The sequence below is a fragment of the Carcharhinus amblyrhynchos genome, chromosome 9, assembly GCF_965287045.1.
Source record: "Carcharhinus amblyrhynchos chromosome 9, sCarAmb.v2.hapA, whole genome shotgun sequence".
NCBI classification, from domain to species: domain Eukaryota; kingdom Metazoa; phylum Chordata; class Chondrichthyes; order Carcharhiniformes; family Carcharhinidae; genus Carcharhinus; species Carcharhinus amblyrhynchos.
Window position 1 is genome coordinate 30,032,735 of NC_137332.1, and position 18,083 is coordinate 30,050,817.

The 18,083-nt window shown below is 42.8% G+C and overlaps 1 protein-coding gene and 1 pseudogene across 1 annotated transcript in view; one reads left to right on the forward strand and one right to left on the reverse strand.

The window, feature by feature from the left end:
- The window catches only part of b4galt2 (UDP-Gal:betaGlcNAc beta 1,4- galactosyltransferase, polypeptide 2), a 394,076-nt gene that overhangs the window by 326,296 nt on the left and 49,697 nt on the right, over positions 1 to 18,083 (forward strand). The gene's annotated exons all lie outside the window — the stretch shown is intronic.
- On the reverse strand, positions 14,824 to 16,127 carry LOC145348217 (U6 snRNA-associated Sm-like protein LSm5 pseudogene; annotated as a pseudogene).

An 18,083-nucleotide genomic window follows, 5' to 3' on the forward strand; every position in this document is an offset into this window, starting at 1 on the left:
AGGTCGTGGTACATATCGGTACCAAAAACATAGGTAGGAAGAGTGTTGAGGTCCTGCAGCAGATGTTTGGGGAGTTAGCTACAAAGTTAAAAAGCAGGACCTCTAGGATTGTAATCTCAGGATTACTCCCTGTGCCACATGCTAGTGAGGCTAGGAAGAGGAAGATAGTGCAACTCAACATGTGGCTAAACAGCTGGTGTAAGAGAGAGGGTTTCAGGTATCTGGACCATTGGGCTTTCTTTCAGAGCAGGTGGGACCTGTGCAAGAAGGATGAGTTGCTTCTAAACTGGAAGAGCATAAATATTCTGGTTAGGAGATTTGCTAGTGTCACACGGAAGGATTTAACTAGTTTGGCAGGGGGTGAGAACCAAAGCAAATGTGAATTAGCTGAAGGGGAACCAGAGAGTAGAGCCAGTAAGACATAGAGAAAGAGCAGGCAGAGTGTGGTTGCTAATCAAAGAGGGGCTGGTGAACTGAAGTGCATTTGTTTCAATGTGAGGTGTAACAAGTAAGATAGATGAACTTAGAGCATGGGTTAGTACTTGGAATTATGATGTTGTTGCCGTTACAGAGACTTGGTTAAGGGAAGGACAGGATTGGCAGCTTAACATTGCAGGATACAGATGTTTCAGGTGGGATAGAGAGGCATGTAAAAGGGGTGGGGAAGTTGCACTGCTGGTTAAGGAGAATATCACAGCTGTTCTCCGGGAGGACACCTCGGAGGGCTCATACAGTGAGGCAATATGGGTAGAGCTCAGCAATAGGAAGGGTGCAGTCACAATGTTGGGAGTTTACTATAGGCCACCCAACTGCCAGCGAGAGATAGAGGAACAGATATGTGGGTAGATTTTGGCAAGGTGTAAAAGTAACAGAGTTGTTGTGGTGGGAGATTTTAACTTCCCCTATATTGACTGGGACTCACTTAGTGCCAGGGAGGTGGATGGGGCAGAGTTTGTAAGGAGCATCCAGGAGGGCTCCTTTAAACGGTATGTGGATAGTCCAACATATATAAGGAGCAAGAGGGTAGCCAGGGCGAGGGTTGGTCCACTTAAGGACAGGAGAGGGAATCTATGCATGGAGCCAGGGGTAGCAGTGGAAGAGTGCATTTCTGAATGGAGGGCTCTGACAAGTGGTGTTCCTCAGGGATCAGTGCTGGGACCTTTGCTGTTTGTAATATATAAATATATAAATGATTTGGAGGAAAATGTAGCTGGTTTGATTAGTAAGCTTGTTGACAAGACAAAGATTGGTGGATTTGCGGATAGTAATGAGGATCATCAGAGGATAAGCCGGATATAAATCGGCTGGCGACTTGGGCAGAGAGGTGGCAAATGGAGTTTAATCTGGATAATTGAGGTAATGCATTTTGGAAGGTCTAATACAGATAGGAAGTATACAGTAAATGGCAGAACACTTAAGAGTATTGATAGGCAGAGGGATCTGGGTGTATAGATACACAGGTCACTGAAAGTAGCAATGCAGTTTGAGAAGGTAGTCAAGAAGGCATACAGCATGCTTGTCTTCATCGGCCGGGGCACTGGGTTTAAAAATTGGCAAGTCATGTTGCAGCTTTATAGAGCCTTAGTTAGGCTGCACTTGGAATATAGTGTTCAATTCTGGTCACCACACCATCAGAAGGATGTGGAGGCTTTGGGGAGGGTACAGAAAAGATTTACCAGGATGTTGCCTGGTATGGAGGGCATTAACTATGAGGAGAGGTTGGAGAAACTTGGTTTGTTCTCACTGGAACAATGGAGGTTGAAGGTCAACCTGATAGAAGTCTACAAGATTATGAGGGGTATGGACAGAGTGGATAATCAGAAGCTTTTTCCCAGGGTGAAAAAGTCAATTTCTAGGGGAATGGGTTTAAGGTGTGAGGGACAAGGTTTGAAGGAGATGTACGAGGCAGGTTTTTTACACAGAGTGATGGGTGCCTGGAACTCGCTGCTAGGGGAGGTAGTGGGAGCAGATACGATAGTGACTTTTAAGAGGCGTTTTGACAAATACATGAATCGGGTGGGAATAGAGGGGCATGGTCCTCAGTAGGGTAGGGGATTTTAGTTAAGTCGGGCAGCATGGCCGGTGCAGGCTTGGAGGGCCAAAAGGCCTGTTCCTACGCTTTAATTTTCTTTGTTCTGTGTATATTGCATACAGTTCTGGTTGCCACATTACCAGAAGAATGTGGAGGCTTTGGAGAGGGTACAGAAAAAGTTTACCAAAATTTTGCCTGGTTTGGAGGGCACTAGCTATGAAAAGAAAAGAGATTGGAAAAACTTGGTTTGTTTTCACTTGAACATCAGAGACTGAGGGGGCGACCTGATTGAAGCTTACAAAATTGTGAGAGGCATGGATAGAATGAATAGTCAGAGTCATTTTCCTGGAGTATAAATTTCAATTATTAGAAGACATAGGTTTAAAGTAAAAGGGTGGATTGTTTAAGGGAGATGAGAGAGGCAAGTTTTTTTTACACAGAGGGTGGTAAGTGCCTGGAATGCATTGCCAGAGGAGGTGGTAAAAACAGATACAATAGTAACGTTTAAGAGGCATCTTGACAAAAAAATGAATATGCAGGGAATAGTGGGATCCAGACTGCATAGAGGCAAAAGGTCTTTAGTTTAGAAAGACATCATGCGTCAGCAAGTTTGGTGGGCTGAGTGGCCCTGTTCCTCTAACATTCTTTGGTCAAATTTATTTGCAGTTGGATAATTTATGCAGATATAGACAATTACAACACACCTGCTAATTTACAGTAAATATAAATGACTATACTGTCTAACACTCCACCAGTTCTTCAGGCAGTGTTGAAATGCAGAATCTCTTGACTTATGTAAAGAACCTGCCCATGATGTCTAAATCACTCCTGTACATTGACTGTGCCCTAGAACTACTGAGCAATAATTCCTTTGAAGTAAGTACAGTTTCTTGGGAAATTGTTCCTATCGGTGAAATTTGGCAAGTTTTTAGAAGCCACTTAATGAGATGTTTAATTAACGGGCTGAAATACAGTCGCATCAATCCCAGGAGAAGAGAGTTGGCTATGTTTATTTAGGAGATCAGATTGATGCCCTGTACCAATTAAGAAGCATATTCCTCTGAGGAGTAGCTGGTTATTGAATAAATATATTCTCATTGTAAAAGCACTGTCCCCAGTCAAACCGAGCCTCTACCTCAAGTAACTTTTGATCAACAATGTGGTTGAGTAAGATTAAATTTCCTTCGGCAGCCATTTTAATTTTCTAAGGACATTGAGTGCCCAAAATGTTTTATGTATGAGAACTTAACAAGACTCAATTCTAATTTTGTCACCATCCTCATTGGCAAGTTGTTAAATCTCACTCATTTGGAGTGAGACTGAGTCATTTTGATCTAAACATGCAACTATTTCAATGTCCCTGACGGCTATTTTAATCTTAATTATGAAGGCTCTGAAATTTCTGGTCAGGCCAAGGCGTGGCGGATTGTAGAATGAAGACTCCTTTATGCTGCAAGAAATTCTGACAAGAGGAGATGTGGATATATCTTCTCTGTGTCTTCTCCTCCCACATACCATAAAAATATGCATCCAGAGGAGGTCTCAAACTGTACTGTTAACCCATTCAGTTTGTCTGTTTAAGCCCTCAGCGGAAGCCATCAACTTACAGCAATGAGCCCAACTGAAGATCTTATAAAGTTCCCAAAACCTATTCATGGAAAGATAATTGATTCCAAAAGACTGAATTAATTACTTTCTTTCAAGAGGCTCAATGGCTTCAGAAGATGCACAGATATTTTCTTCTGTTGGGCTCTTATTCTATCTTCTCTCTGCAGTCAGTTTGGCAGGCTATCACTCTGTCATTCCTCCTAGGAAATCAGGCTAGATATTCACTTACTCCCCAGTAGAAGTCCAGAGCCCGCATCCCTTCTTCAGATGTCCAGTTGGCTCATAGATAAGCTGGCTTCAAATGAAAGATTGGAATGGCATCAATGTTCTGTATCAGAATTAGCAACATTGTGGCACAATGGCACAGTGGTTAGCACTGTTGCCTCAGAGTGCCAGGGACCCGGGTTCAATTCCTGGCTTGGGTGACTGTGTGGAGTTTGCACCTTCTCCCCCGTGTTTGCATTGGTTTCCTCCAGGTGCTCCGGTTTCCTCATGCAGTCCAAAGATGTGCGGGTTAGGTGGATTGGCCATGCTAAATTGCACCTTATTGTCAGGGGGCTAGCTAGGGTGAATGCATGGGGTTAGGGGGATAGGGCCTGGGTGGGATTGTGGTCGGTGCAGACTTGATGGGCCGAATGGCCGCCTTCTGCACTGTAGGCTTCTATGATTCTATGAAACGTGAACCAGGTTCCTAGCAGTCCTTTGAGGTTTGGATTCTTCACATTTCTCTTCAGCTCCTCCTCAAGTGCAATTAGGGATGAGCAACAAAGTTGGCTTTGCTGACATTCCGTGACAGAATTAGAGAAGAGTACACCCTGAAACTCAGTGAGGTAGATAGCTCAGCTGGACAAATAGCAGGTAGCTTTAGCTATACATTGCACAAAATTTGGAGTTCATTGGCCTTAATATTGCTAACCTGCCGAAGCTCTTGGAATGCACCATTTGGTTGTGATTCTGAAAGAAGAGACTATTAACATAAAGAAATTCTGCTTGGGTGGACTTTTTAAGTGTGGTGTTGATTTTGTGTGAATGCCATATCCAGATGACCAAAGACCAGTTGTCGACACGATGCAAAATTAGGTCCGGTTAAGAACAATTTCTTCATTGAGATTTATGTATCCTTGTGTTGTATTGAAGTTGAAGCAGCTACACCACTTTCTGACACATCAGTTTGAAAAAGTAAGAGAGAGGGAGAGAAACTGGGATCAGGCAAAGAGAGACCAAGAGATGTATGAGAGGAAAAAAAGGGTCACTTCTAATTTTCGCTGTAATTTTCAAAATAACATTGTATTTGAAATGATCTAATTATATCATATTTTGTGACTTGAATGGAAAGAAGAATTTAGATTGGGTGTCTCATGGGCAGCCAATTTGATTGTCTCAGTTTCCCAGCAAGTTTGTTAGGTTTAAGTGACCTTACTTTAGACAGAATGATTTTTTTTACTGTCCTGGGAATTCCTGCCGAATTCTCTCCCCTCTCCCGCTGCCTGCCATTGATCCACTAATAGAGACATGGGAGAATTCCACTCAAAGGTTTCAACAGGTATGTAATTAGAACACTCATTTTATTTTCCTTTCACATAGCTGAAAGACACACAAAAAAACACTAAGGCTTATGTCTCAGTAAAGCCTTAGAGATTTGTCTCCCAGGTTATAAAATGCTTCGAAAATCTCTAAAGCAAAATCTACCAGAAGCTGGAGAAAAAAACGTATTCCTTAGAGAACTAGTACCGATGCATCCAGGCAAATTACCCTGCATGTACTCAAGAAGCATAATAGGGGCAGCATGGTGGCACAGTGGTTGGCACTGCTGCCTCATAATGCCAGGGACTGGGCTCGATTCCTGGGGTCACTGTCTGTGTGGAGCCTCCCCGTGTCTGCATGGGTTTCCTCCAGGTACTCTGATTTCCTCTCTCAGTCAGAAAGATGTGCTGGTTGGGTGCATTGGCCATGCTCAATTCTCCCTCAGTGTACATGGACAGGCACTGGAGTGTGGCAAGTGGGGGATTTTCACAGTAACTGCATTGCAGTGTTAATGTAGTCCTACTTATGACCACTAAATAAACCTAAATGTAATCATAATTCCACTTAAAATGTCACAGTTCAGGCAGGTTTTTGAGTGAGGCAGAAACCTTCCGAGTTCCAGTTCAGTGGATGTATTGGAAGGTGCCATTATGAATTTTGTAATTATTTGGATTTTGGCTGGGATTTTCCAGCCCCATCAAGGCGGGACCCACCACAGGAGATTTGGCCCAAAAGTCCATTGATTTTCAGCGGAATAGCATGACACAGGAGTGGGCCAGAAGTTCCACCCTTTATTTCCAAAAGTAAGAATTTCATTTATTGAGAAAAAGATGGTGGATTTTAAAATAATGAAGGATATATTTTGAGACATTTATAGAAACTAAGAGGCCAGATTGCACCATCAGTTACAGGCTTATAGAGATATTTTCCATTGTAAGTAAATATTTAAGTCCTTATTTGACACAGAAATTGTGGGGAAAAAAACTTGCCGACAGGCGACCAAGTGACACTGACAGACAGTGGACGGAATTCTGTCAGGTCAAAGGGGTTCTCACCCACTACTTGGAGAACAGCAGAGAACCCCCAATCAGTTCCGTCAGAGAGGTCCAACGGAAACAAGAGCTCTCCAGGCAATAAGGCCTTCCCTGTGATTGCGGTCACCCGTTCTGCTCACCAAGGCTATTCGATCATCAGACACCAGCAGCCACTCAAACCAGCAGTCGGCAACAATGTGCCTGACAGAGGTCCAAGGACATTGTGACACCCCAGATCAAAGGTGAGAGAAGGTAGGATGTGGACTCCAGGGAAAGGGCCAAAAGTTGCTATCACCCTAACCCTGTGCCCAGTGCCCAAGTCCCCCAATCGATCACTGATTGCCTGACTATGAGGGACAGCACAGAATTTGGCCTGCAAAACCAGACCGGGTTTGTTGCTGGGCAGCTTTTCAAAAGTGTGGGGAAGCCTCACGGCCCCGAATTAATCATTGTGCAATCATTAAATTGCAGTGGGCTGAGGGATAATCAGTGCCATTGGCTCACTGAGGAACCCATCCCATCACCAGCAGCCAGGAATTCTGCACCAGCCCAGTCTGGCATCTGACTTATTCAGGGGAGGTTTTGCTGCTTGTGCTAGGAAGCTGACGGTGGGCCTCCACCACAGTTACGTGGGCTTGGCTGCCATGGCTTCTGCTGCAAAGGGCTGTATTAAATCCTGCCCAATGTGTAGTGTAATATTCCTAATATATATCATATATAGTCATTGATGTTAAAACTAAATGTACAAATTCCACAACTTGAAAGTATATTTGAACAATGTTGTTTATTGTCTATTATCACTGTTAAATATTATCTCTAACCATTTATTTTAATTGTTTTTGAAGTAACATCTTCAGTATTTTTTTTTCCTTTCACGAGCTGCAGGTCTGTGAGTGCCATTCTCCTCCTCCCCTCACCACCCCAAATACAATTGCTTGTGTTCTGCGTGGGGATCTTAATGTCCTTCAGTGAATGTAATGGTTCACTGTTTGTAATGAAGTGAGCTGAGGTGTGATTTATCTATGTGAAGAGGAATGGTTGTGTGGAATAGGAATGGCATCTTGCTGCATCACAACAATGCACAAAAAGCAGCAATGAATCTTTTGAGCCAGTTCACTTCTCCATAATACTTGGAATGGAGCACTGATTTAAAACACTGTTCTACTACCAATTCTATGGTGTTTCACACACGGGTGTCAGGCGAAACAGGAGTGTATTTTAATATTACGAGCATAGTATAACAGTCAGTGAGGAAGTTTTTTAATGCTAGTTACATATCGAACTTTTACCAACGTACACAAGGACTCATTAATGATGTCCTGATTTTTATATCCAGAGAGAAAGACCAGCCCCCAGCAACTGGTAATACACATGTGGGAAATTATTGTGACAGCAGAAAATGGTTCAATTTTCTCAGTTCTAGGTATAAATTTTAAAGTTAGTTTATTAGTGTCACAAGTAGGCTTACATCAACACTGCAATGAAGTTACTGTAAAAATTTCCTAGTCACCAATAATGAAGCATAGCAAGTCTATACTGCTCACAATATAGTTACGTTGAAGGAAACAGTCAAAAAGAAAAAGCAATGCGGCACCTGAGGGAGAATTTAGCACAGCCAATGCACCTAACCAGCACATCTTTTGGACTGTGGGAGGAGACCGGAGCATCTGGAGGAAATCCACGCAGATTTGAGGAGAAGGTGCAGATTTTTGCAGATAGTGACCCAAGCCTGGAATCAAACCTGGGTCTCTGGTGATGTGAGGCAGCAATGCTAACCACTGTGCCACCGTGCCGCCCAATGTTTTGAGGCAGGAGTGAACTGTATTTACTTACACCTTACGTAGAGCTTAAGTCAAGATATGCTGGTGGATTCAAACTTACGTTGTGGTGAAGGTAAAATAAATTTTACAGCACATAGCTTAGAAGTAAAGTAAGGTTTAGGCAGATGGACAATAAAGAGGTAAAAGACTGAAATGACCAAACGTATGGGATCTAGTCTGTAATGTATATTAATGCCGTGAGCATGAGAAACAAAATTGGAGATTTTGAGCCATTAGTTAAGGTAGAAAATTATAATGTAAAAGCTGTAGTGGAAGCTGGGACATCAAATATTCCTTGGCATAAAAGATTCAGGAGTCATAGCAAAAGAAATAAGAGAGTAGGAATAATGGTATTAACTAGGATTGATGGATTGAAGGAGAGAAGTTCATAGAATCACAGAAGAAGGCCCATTGGCCCATCGAACATGCACCAACAACAATCCCACCCATATCCTATCCTTGTAATTCCATGTATTTGCCCTGCTACTCCTCCTGACACTAAGGGGCAATTTAGCATGGCCAATCCATCTAACCCGCACATCTTTGGACTGTGGGAGGAAACTGGAATACCTGGAGGAAACCCACGCAGACACAGGGAGAATGTGCAAACTCCACACAGGCAGTGACCTGAGGCCGGAATTGAACCGGAGTCCCTGGCACTGAGACAGCAATGCTAACCACTGTGCCAAAGTTATTTAAACAGAGTGTCTGTTTAATTTAGGAAAGCACTAGATCAGTTTTCACCAAGATCAATCACATTACAGGGAATACATTAAAGACTAATAAACAATGGCAACAAATTTTCTGGACAGGCTGAAAGGCTGTTGACAATTGAATTATTATTGTAGAACATTTTATTTATTAAAAAAGGAATCTGTGATGCAAAAACATTTGTTCTTGGAGAACTTGTATCCTGGCATCTTCAGGGCTGCTTTCTTGGCCAATATATTGCAACTCCAACAGCTAACAAATTAATTCCTGACGTAGTTCAGAATAATGAAGCATAGCAAGTCTATAATGATCATAATATAGTTAAGTTGAGGGAAACAATCAAGAAGAAAAAGCAGCTAGTAATGCAGCGAAAGCACAAATGTAATTTGTTGCATGTTTCTGACACTTCAGTTCAGGAAACAAAGCAAGTTTAGTAAATCATAGGATTAAGTAACTAACCTTGTTCATTAAAACATGTTAATTTTAACATGCCTGCTGAATGAATGGACTTTGGAGTTTCTGCCATTATCATTTAATAGCTGAACAATTGACACCTGCATGCTTTCTTGATTGGTCCTGAAGCTTTATCTTTCACTCCATACAATCACACGAAAATGTTCCAACGCAGGAGGAAGCTATTTCGCCCATCGGCTCTGCACTGGCTCTCCAGATGAATGACTCTCCCAGTGCCGTTTCCTTTCCTTCTCTCCATAACCCTGCACAATCTTGCTTTTCAGATCAGCCTGACTCCCTTTTGAATGTTTCAATTGAACCTGGCTCCACCACAGTTTCAGGAAGTGAATTCCAGATCTTGACCATTTTTGATTTGATTTGATTTATTATTGTCACATGTATTAGTATACAGTGAAAAGTCTTGTTTCTTGCCCACTACACAGACAAAGCATTCCATTCATAGAGAAGGAAACAAGAGAATGCAGCATATAGTGTTACAGTCATAGCTAGGGTTTGGAAAAAGATCAACTTATTGCGAGGTAGATCCATTCAAAAGTCTGACGGCAGCAGGGAAGAAGCTGTTCTTGAGTCAGTTGGTACGTGACCTCAGAAAATGATTTTTTCCTGTTGCTTTGGCTTCTTTTGCCAATTACATTAAATCTGTGCTCTTTTGTTCCCTATCCTTTCACAAGTGCAAATAGTTTCTCTGTATCTACAGTGATCCAATGCCTAATGATTTTGAAAACCTGTATTAAATCTCCTCTCAGTCTTCCCTCTCCAGGGAAAACAGTCCTAACTTCTCCAATCAACCTTCATAACACAAGTGCTTCATCACTTGAATCTTTTCTGCACTCATTCCAGTGCCTTCACATCCTTCCTAAAGTGCAGTGACCAGAACTGGATGTAATAATTCAGCTGGGGCCTAACTAGTGTCTTATATAACTTCAATACAACTGTTTGCCCTTGTGTTCTGTGTTTCTGTTAATAAAATCTATGCTACTATATTTTTAAAAATTTATTCATGGGGTGTGGGCATTACTGAATCAGCCAGTATTTATTCCCCATCCTTAATTGTCCTCGAGAAGGTGGTGGTGAGTGTCTTCTTGAATCACTGCAGTCCTTGCTGTGTAGGTACACCCACAGTGCTATTATTGAGTGGTTCCAGGATTTTGACCCAGTGACAGTGATGGAATGGAAACACATTTCCAAATCAAAATGGTGTGTGATTGGAAGGGACTTTCCAAGCAGTGGTATTCCCAGGTATCTGCTGCCCTTGTCCTGCTAGAAGATAGTGGTCCTGGGTTTAAAATGTGCTGTCTAAGAAACCTTGGTGAGTTCCTGCATTGTATGTTGTATATGGTACAAATGGCTACCACTGTGCATGGGCAGTGATGAGAGTGAATGTTTCTGGATGGGGTGCAAATCAAGCTCATGGCTCCCATCCTTTGTCCTCAATGGTGTTGAGCTCCTTGAGTGTTCTTGGAGCTGCACTCGTCCAGTCAGGTGGACAGTCTTCTATTACAGTCCTGATTTGTGCCTTTTAGATGGCGGACGGGCTTTGGGGACTCAGGAGGTGAGTTACTCACCACAGGATTTCTAGTCTTTGACATGCTCTGGTAGCCATAGTATTTATATTGGCTGGTCCAGTTTTTGGCCAATGGTAACCCCTGGGATGTTGATGGTGGGGGAATCCAGTTATGCTGATACCATTGAATGTTAAGGACCGATTGTTACATTCTCTTTTGGAGGTGGCCATTGCCTGGCACTTGTGTGCTGTGAATTTTATTGCCCCTTGTCAGCCCAAGCCTAGATATTGTCCAGTCTTCTGTATTTGAACATGGACTGCTTCAATAGCTAAGGTGTCGTGAATGGTGCTGAACATTGTGCAATCTTCAGCGAACTTCCTCACTTCTGACCTTATGATGAAGGGAAGATGAAGCAGCTGAAGATGGTTAGGTCTAGGACACCACCCTGAGGAAACTCCTGCAGTGATGTCTTGGAACTGAAATGATTGATCTCCAACATCCACAGCCATCTTCCTTTGTGCCGGGGATGACTCCAATCAGTGGAGAGTTTTCCCCATCATTCCCAGTGACTCCAGTTTTGGTTCAGCTCCTTGATGCCATACTCAGACAAATGATGTTTTAATGTCAAGGGCTGTCACTGTCCCCTCACCTCCATAGTTCAGCTCTTTTGTCCATGTTTGAACTAAAGTTGTAATGCGGTCAGAGACTGGGTGACCATGGTGGAACCCAGTCTGAGTCAGTGAGCAGGTTATTGCTGAGTAAGTTCTGCTTGATAGCAGTATTGAAGACTCCTGCCATCGTTTACTAATGATTGCGAGTAGACTGATGGGCGGTAATTGGCTAGTTTGGATTTGTCCTGCTTTTTGTGTACAGGATATATGTGGGCAATTTTTGACATGCTGGATAAATGTCAGTGTTGTAGCTACTCTGGAACAGCTTGACTAGCAGAGTGGCAAGTTCTGGGATCTTCAGCATTATTGCCAGAATATTGTCAGGGCCCATAGCCTCCAGTGCCTTCAGCTGTCTTCGTATCGCATGGAAACTGGAGGCTGGCATCCGGGATGCTGAGGACCTCTGGAGGATGGATCATCCACTCAGTACTTCTGACTGAGGATTGTTGCGAATGCTTCAGCCTTATCTTTTGCACTGATGCACTGAGCTCTCCAATCATTGCAGATGGGGATATTTGTGGGGCCTCCATCTCTGGTGATTTGTTTAATTCATGACTGGATGTGATAGGGTTGCACAGCTTAGACCTGATCTGTGGGTCATGGGATTGCTTAGCTCTGTCTATTGTTTGACATGCATGCAGTCGCGAGTTGCAGCTTCAGCAGGTTGACACCTCATTTTTAGATATGCCTAGTGTTACTCCTGGCCATGCCATCTTGTACTGTTCATTGATGCAGAGCTGATCTCATGACTTGCTGGTAAATGGATGAGTGGGTCTATGCCAGGCCATGAGGTTACAGATTGTGGTTGAATACAGTTCTGCTGCTGCTGTTGGCCACATAACTTTGAGTTGTTAGATCTGTTTGAAGTCTGTCCATTTAGTATGCCACACAATAATGTTGAAGGGTATCCCCGACATGAAGATGAGCCTTCATCTCCACAAGGACTGTGCAGTGGTCAATCCAGATGATACTATCATGGACAAATACATCCGCGATAGACAGATTCCCTCTTCTTGATTCCATCACCACCTTCTACAGAGCCAGTCTAGCAGTTATGCCTTATGGGCCACCTTTTACGACACTAGACTTTTAATTTCAGATTTTTATTGAACTCAAATTCCATGATGTGGTATGGTGGGGTTCTAACCCTGGTCCCCCCACCATGACTCTGAATCTCTGGATTCCTAGTCCATTGACAATACCAATATGCCAGCACCCATCTCTTAATAACCATGCCCTCAACCTGTCCTGCTACCTTCAATGAAATAAACACCTTGATTTCTCTTCTTCTACACCCCTTTAGAGTTGCATCCTTTATCTTATGTTCGCTTTCTCTGTTCTTCCGACCAAAATGAATTGTTTCACATTTCTCCGCATTGACCTTCATTTGCCATCTGTCTGCCCATTCCACCAACTTGTCTGTACCCTTTTGAAGTTACATACTCAGTGTTCACAATGCTTCTAAATTTCCTGTTATCTGGAAACTTTGAAATTGTGTTCTTTACACCAAGGTCATTTATACAATATATATATCAGGAGAAGCAAGGGTTTCAACATTGATCCATGAGGAATTCCATTACAAACCATCCACCAGCCCAAAATACATTCAATAATCACTATTCTCTGATTCTTTGATTTGATTTGATTCATTGCTGTCACATAAATTAGTATACAATGAAGAATATTTTTTACAGACAAAGCATAATGTTCATAGAGAAGGAAAGGAGCGGGTGCAGAATGTGGTGTTACAGTCGTAGATAGCGTGTAGAGAAAGATCAACTTAGTGTGAGGTAGGTCCATTCAAAAGTCTAATAGCAAATTACTTTGCTGGAATTTGAAACCAAAAGAGAAAATGTTGGAAAAACTCAGCAGGTCTGGCAACATCTGTAAGGAGAGAAAAAAAGCTTTGACAAAGGATCATCTGGACTTGAAACATCAGCTCTTTTCTCTCCTCACAGATGCTACCAGACCTGCTGAGATTTTCCAGTATTTTCTCCATTCAAAAGTCTGATGGCAGCAGGGAAGAAGCTGTTCTTGAGTCAGTTGGTATGTGGCCTCAGACTTTTGTATCTTTTTTCCCGACGGAAGATGGTGGATGAGTGTGTGTCGGGACACGTGGAGTCCTTAATTATGCTGGCTGCTTTTCTGAGGCAGTGGGAAGTGTAGACAGAGTCAATGGGTGGGAGTTTGTGTGATGGACTGGGCTTCATTCACAACCCTTTGCAGTCTTGGGCAGAATGGGAGCCATACCAAGCTGTGATACAACCAAAAAGAATACTTTCTATGGTGTATCTGCAAAAGTTGGGGAGAGTCATAGCTCACATGTCAAATTTTCTTAATCTTCTGAGAAAGTAGAGGTGTTGGTGGGCTTTCTTAACTATAGTGTCAGCATGGGGGGGGAGGGGAGGACCAGTTTGTTGGTGATCTTGACACCTAAAAACTTGAAGCTCTCAACCATTTCTACTTCATCCCCATTGATGCAGACAGGGGCATGTTCTCCACTAAGCTTACTGAAGTTGATGACTATCTCCCTTGTTTTGTTGACACTGAGGGAGAGATTATTGTCATCGCACCAGTTCACCAGATTCTGTATCTTATTCCTGTACTCTGTTTCGTCTTGAGATCCAACCCACCACGGTGGTGTCAACGGCAAATTTGAAAATCAAGTTGGAGGGGAATTTGGCCACACAGTCTTCGGTGTACAAGGAGTATAGTAAGGGGCTGAGGACACAGCCTTGTGGGGCACCAGTGTTGAGGATGATCATGGAGGAGGTTTTGTTGCCTGTCCTTACTGATTACGGTCCGTAGGTTAGGAAATTCAGGATCCAGTCGCAGAGGAAGGAGCCAAGCCCCAGGCCATGGAGTTTGGTAGGAATAATGGTTTTGAAGGCTGAGCTGTAGTCAATAAATGTTTCCTGTCACTCAGCCAATTTTGTATTCATGTTGCTGTTGCCCCTTTTATTCTATAAACTATAACTTTGTTAACATTTCTTTTGTGTGGCACAACATCAAATGTGTTTTGGAAGTCTGATAATGACCGTAAAAAAGTATTCACTCACTTCTGTTAGAGAAGGGTAAAGGAATAATGCAGCTTATAGCTAACAGAATAATAGCCTGAGAGATAGTTTAAAAAAAACGCTACTGGGAGCATCAATGTTCGTGAAGTTCAATGATGGTGATCTAACCAGGTGTATCATTTTTTGAGACGATAATGGACTTTTGTGGTAGAAAGGTTCCAGTTTGTAACTTAATCAGGCAGTAACTGGATGAGAATTGAAGATGTGTTCCACATAGAATAATAGCTGTGGGATATTGATTTCTTTGTCAGAATTACTTTAACATGGTCACACTCTTCAAAATAACTGTGTAGGCCGCTGGCATACGTGATTTTAATGGTTGATATGTGACTAAATATGGGGGAGGTGGAGTGGCATGGATAGTTGGCTAGACAGTTGGCATGTTGTTCAGAAGTAGAGTAACAGTGCTGGTTTGGTCGCTGAGGTAAACATGGGAGCTGCCTCCGCATCCCGTCCCTAAGAGTAGAAGGCTATGGCAAACCATTGCTGACAAAAGTAACTGCCAGGAAAACACGCAGAGCAACACAGCAACAAACAATGAGCCAAGAATCCGGCAGTGCACACATAACATGACATGTGACTAAAATACTGATGTCATTGTATGCCAGTCGAGAAAATTCCCACCGCGCATTCCCATACTCTTCCCTTAGAATAGTGAAGAATACATTTTCATACAGGTTTGCAGTCTCACAACTCATCTCTTGCTGGGAGAACGAGCGAGGAACTATTGCAAGGAGCTACCAAAGACTGGCTGGGTGACTAGCTCTTAACTTTTCTCTTGGGGTTTTCCACCTAATGGAGCTGAAGCTGCATTGTACCACACTGTCATACATGTGTAAATTCATTCTTATCACAAAAGGTTTTAAACTATTTCTGTAAACTCTAGATGTGCACAGAGTAACCGACATGACATTTCTTGTTTTAACTGCTGATTGCTAATTAAACCCATCAGCATTTGAGAACCTCAAGTCTGCAGGTATTTGAGAGAATCACAGTTGGGCTGTAGCTTATGCAAATGACATTCCTGGGAATCTCACATCCAAGCCAGTTGGCTTAGTTCTTATTTAGATAAGAAGGGTGTTTTCAAACTAAAATGGCCATTGACAATGATTGTTCCATAGTCACTATTACTGAGACTAGCTTCATTTTAGTGGGAAAGAAATCACTTTATTTCCTCTATAAAAATAAATAATGTCTTTCATACACTAAACCATGATCCACCTCATTTCTGAGACACTGCGGGCAGAATTTTGCCTGAAGTCGATGGAACTTTGCATGGTCTGTTCCCGCCCGTTACAATTCCAGGGGCCGGCAGATGGGAAAATTCCACCCTTCTTTCCACATATAAAATAAATGGAACTGTCCATGAAAGTCTGATATAAAAAATAAACTAAAAAAAATTGTCCAAAAGCAGAAGTGAACATAAGGAAACAGAATTAGGGCACAACGCAAATCCACTTAATTGAAGTGAGAAAGCTCCACCCATACTTCAGGACCTTCACCACCAGGAACAAGCATTGTTATGTTGTTTCCATTTCATAAGATTTGGTGCAGTTTTATGATTCTTCTGCCTTCTGCTGTGATCTCAAAATCTGTGACATCTTCAAGCACCATATTGGCAAAATCATCAAAACCCAGCAGTGTTCCTACAATCTCCTTGTCATTTTTCATCTCAGTGTGAATTAATTCCAGATTTTTTAATGCAATGAAAGAATTTGAACCCATGTCATTAACCTGAACCTTCTGGACTACTAGTCTATTGACATTGCCACTACCTCACACTCCCTTTTCATACTCTTTTTTTTACACTTTCTTTACTCTGTCCTGAAAGTTACAAAGCCAATGCTCGGAGCTGACCGGGCAAACCCAACATATTCCTTGCTTGCTCCAAAAACCAAATTCAAAATCTAATTGAATCCAATTCATGGTCTCCACAGGACAAACAAGATCCAAGCTGACAAGATAAGATATTGCACCCCATCTTATGCTTAATCTGATGCTTGCCCAGTATAAAAGAAACAAGTGAAAAGTCTTTTTCGAGTTTAAAATTTATTTATTAGTATCACAAGTAGGCTTACATCAACACTGCAATGAAGTTTCTGTAATACTCTCCTAGTCGCCACCACTCTGGTGCCTGTTCAGGCACACTGAGGGAGAATTTAGCATGGCCAATGCACCGAACTGGCACATCTTTCGAACTGTAAGAGGAAGTAGGGAGGTCTTGCTGCAGCTGTATAGGGCATTGGTGAGGCCGCAGCTGGAATACTGTGTGCAGTTTTGGTCGCCGTATTTACGCAAGGATATTTTGGCCTTGGAGGGAGTGCAGAGGAGGTTTACTAGGCTGATACCGGAGTTGAGGGGGTTGAGCTATGAGGAGAGGCTGAATAAACTAGGCTTGTACTCGTTAGAGTTTAGAAGAATGAGGGGAGATCTCATTGAAACGTATAAGATGATGAATGGGACGGATATGGAGGAGGAGAAAGTGGGTTCCCGGACGCGCGTCCTTTGTTTGAACAGAGGGGAGTACGGTAGGATGAGAGAAGAATTGGCGAATGTGGACTGGGGGAGCGCGTTGGAAGGTAGGTCTGCTGAGGAGCAGTGGAGGATCTTTAAGGAGATCTTTCTTGGTGCTCAGCAACAATTTATTCCAATGGTCAAAAAGGACCGTAGGAGGAGAGGTAATAAGCTGTGGATAACGAAGGAGGTGAAGGAAAGTGTTAAATTAAAAGCGGAGGCGTTTAGAGTAGCTAAGAGTAGTGGGCGAGAAGAGGATTGGGAGAGGTTTAAATGTCAACAAAGATTGACAAAGAAGTTGATAAAGAAGGGTAGGAGAAACTATGAAGCTGGGCTAGTGCTTAATATAAAAAAGGATAGCAAGAGTTTTTATAAATATATAAAAAGGAAGAGGCTGGCTAGGGTGAACGTTGGTCCCTTAGAGGATGAGAAGGGGGACTTAGTGGTAGGGGATGGAGATATGGCTAAGGTCTTGAATAACTTTTTTGTTTCTGTCTTCACGGAGGAGGACGTGAATAATTTGCCGGGTGTTAGAGATGGAAAGGTGGTAGGACTGGAGGGTTTTAATGACATTACTGTTACTAGAGAGGCAGTGCTCGACAGACTGGAGGGGCTGATTGTGGACAAGTCGCCAGGACCGGATGGAATGCATCCGAGGGTTCTGAAAGAAATGGCGGAGGTGATAGTGGATGCCTTGGTGGTTATTTTCCAGACGTCGCTGGATTCCGGGGAAGTGCCGGAAGATTGGAAAACGGCTAATGTTACGCCATTGTTTAAGAAGGGTGCCAGGCAAAAGGCAGGGAATTATAGGCCGGTTAGTTTAACGTCTGTTGTAGGTAAAATGTTAGAATCCGTCATCAAGGAGGAAATAGCGAGGCATCTTGAGAGGAATTGCTTGATAGAGCAGACACAGCACGGTTTCGTTAAAGGGAAGTCGTGTCTGACAAATTTACTGGAGTTCTATGAGGATGTGTCTAGGGCGGTGGATAGAGGAGAGCCGGTGGATGTGGTCTTTCTTGATTTTCAGAAGGCGTTTGATAAGGTACCTCACAAGAGGTTATTGCAGAAGGTCAGGGGACATGGAGTTGGGGGTAGGGTGTAAGCGTGGATAGA